Here is a 2,958-nt window from a genome sequence, read left to right on the forward strand (position 1 = left end):
GGCTGGAATCACTACACCAGAGTTAAAGGAGCAGTGGAATCCCCGGTTAAGAAAGAAGTCTGGACAACCGAATCGACGGAAGAGCCACTGAAACTCAGACTCAAAAGACTTTAAGTAACTGATTTTTATGCGGACACGGGATAGTTTCTTTTTGATATCTATACATTGTATTGCATGTTAAATCTCTCGGTCCTTCAATATTATTATACTATTGTAGGATGCTGAGGATGCTTAGGGTTACCATATTAGCCTACTTAGTATTGGGATTTTGTCAAATTATGCTGTCATCACCATATTTGTTATTAACGGTCCCTGAGTCTGAATATCCGCAAGTAATAGAGGTCGATGCTTGCAATCTAGTAGAATGCACAGATGTAAAGTATCAGAGGGAGTACGTTTTCTCCAAAATCCTTCTTAAGACCGTACCGGACACAAGGTATGGTTCGCAAAACCGCCACCTGGTATCACTATCTATAGAGCCCCCTTTCGCCCAACCCTAGACTGTCCTGACAAAAAGTGCCACCCGATAAATCTCACCATCAATAATACCTCCTCTGAAGATTCCTTTCTCTGTAAAAACGGGTCTCGACTCCTTAGTAACGATTTAAAGATAGTAATGGCTGCCACTGTTTTCGGCCTGCTGTTTCCAAATAGCCATAGGAAACTGAAAACGAACTAAACAACTTGATAATAAGATACATCCTTTTGCCCCTCCCAATGACCCAAAGGTGGTTAAAAATTATAGAGGTGAAGGATTTGAAATAGACCATTGAAATAGAAACTGGATATGGGGACGCAAATGCCTGGGTTGAATGGGTAAAGTTCACTGTTAAAACTCTGAATAAAAGCAATTGCTATGCATGTGCCTCCGGTAGACCGGTTGCTCACATAGTCCCTTTCTGCTCGGGTGGAACCAAAACAGAAAGGGCATGGAATGTATGATAGCTCTGTATCAGGATAAGACTGCATAGAATGATAGGAATTGTATATCCCTATCTCTAATGTTCCCTCCATTGGAGAAGACAGATTTGAAAGCTCCCCCCCCCCCATTTTTGACCACGGTTGGGAATCACACATCATGTATAAGCTGACGGGGTCAAATCAATCCAGAGACTTGGGGGAGCTGAGGTTATGTATAGAAACTCAGAATGACACCGAAACAGACAAAGAAGGGAACTACTCAGCACTCAGGGTTCCCTGGGTGGATCTCTGGTGGTACTGTGGAGGCAGAATATTGCGACACACCTACCTCCTGACTGGAGAGGGATATGTGCAATTGTGCAATTGGCAATCCCATTTACCTTGGCATTTGAGAAGGAGAAGGTGGTAGTAACAAAGAATGAGAGGAGTAAAAGGTCACTATTAGATATTCCTTTGATGATAGGATTTATCTTGACTCTATAGGAGTTCCTAGAGGGGTCCCCACTGAGTTCAAGGCCCGCAACCAGATGGCAGCAGGTTTTGAATCACCCCTATTTTGGTGGGTAACGGTCAACAAGAATGTGGACTGGATAAACTATATTTTTTACAGCCAGCAAAGATTCATCAATGACACTAGAGATGCAGTCAAGGGTATTTCCGAGCAACTTGATGCAACCAGCAGAATGGCCTGGGAAAACAGACTGGCCCTAGGTATGATCCTAGCTGAAAAAGGGGGTGTATGTGTGATGTTAGGGGATAGCTGTTGTACCTTTATTCCAAATAATACAGCACCTGATGGGTCAATCTCTCGTGCCTTGCGAGGATTGACCACCTTGGCGGAAGAATTAGCTGAGAACTCAGGAGTGGACACATCACTCACGGGATGGCTGGAATCATGGTCTGGGAAGTGGAAAGGTGTGGTAGTCTCTATCCTCACCTCCCTGATAGTGGTAGCAGGGGTACTGACAGCAATTGGCTGTTGTATCATACCTTGTGTATGGGGGTTAACCCCAGCGGCTAATTGAGACGGCCTTGGCAAAACAAATGCCTCTAAAAGGTAATCAGGCAGAGGGGCTCAACCTCTTGAACAATGAGGGGATAGGTGACCTTAAGGAATTAGCCACTATAAATGAAGTCTCAGGAATGATGCTAGCAAACTGGAAGGCAACATATGAGACAAATGCAGAAGACAACATTTAGTAGCCAAGAAGAAGAAGGGGGGATTGAAAGGTATAGGGTTAAAATTGTGCAGAATAAGGGAACAGGTGTTGCTTCTGAAAAGGCTTACATTATAAAATTAGGCTGCGCATGCAAATACTAAACAATGAGAAGCGAAAACAGATAGAATTATCTATGACTAATAAGGCAGAGCAATCGTGGAGCGGGATGTACCAGGCATAGGAAAACGGAAGAAGCAAAAACAGGTAGAATTATCTCTGACTAATAGGGCAGAGCGACCGTGTCGCAGGATGTACCAGTAACAGGAGAATAGTGTGCCAGTCTCAGGAGGGATGTGGCCAACGGATGGAATTTAGTTTGGCAGGGTGATTGCACGAAGACAGCGAACTATGTCAGGATAGTCACATATAAGGAATGAGATAGATAAGAGGAAGGGGCGACAGGCTTAGAGTAATGTGAGAAGTAAACAGAGGTGGAGTGAAGCTAGAGCTTGTGATAGGCTACACGCTACAGTAAAAGTAACCAATGGGGTGAAAGGGGAGGACCGAGAGATGCAGCTGAACAGCATAAATCAGAATGTAACCCTCAGATCGGGGTGTTTACTCATTAGGCACCCGTTCTTGCAAGTACATATCAATAAAATTCACTGCTTCAGAATTTGACTCGGACTGAAATTTATTAATATGTGACTTTTGTTTGTCACAGTATTAAAATGATTTCAATTTATTATGTAAAATTATTTATTATTCTCAATCATTTTTTTAGTAAGAGGTTGAGCATTCAGATCCAAATGACAATTTAATTGAAAAAAATCCTTTCTCCCCCATCTCACCTCTAAGACTTTTTTCAATGTCTTTA

General features: G+C 42.8%; 1 pseudogene; it reads left to right on the plus strand.

Moving 5' to 3' along the window:
* Positions 1 to 717: 717 nt before the first annotated feature.
* LOC122541258 lies at positions 718 to 2,121 on the plus strand (annotated as a pseudogene).
* The last annotated feature ends 837 nt before the right edge of the window (positions 2,122 to 2,958 follow it).

The sequence above is a fragment of the Chiloscyllium plagiosum genome, chromosome 37 (genome assembly GCF_004010195.1).
Source record: "Chiloscyllium plagiosum isolate BGI_BamShark_2017 chromosome 37, ASM401019v2, whole genome shotgun sequence".
Taxonomy (NCBI): domain Eukaryota; kingdom Metazoa; phylum Chordata; class Chondrichthyes; order Orectolobiformes; family Hemiscylliidae; genus Chiloscyllium; species Chiloscyllium plagiosum.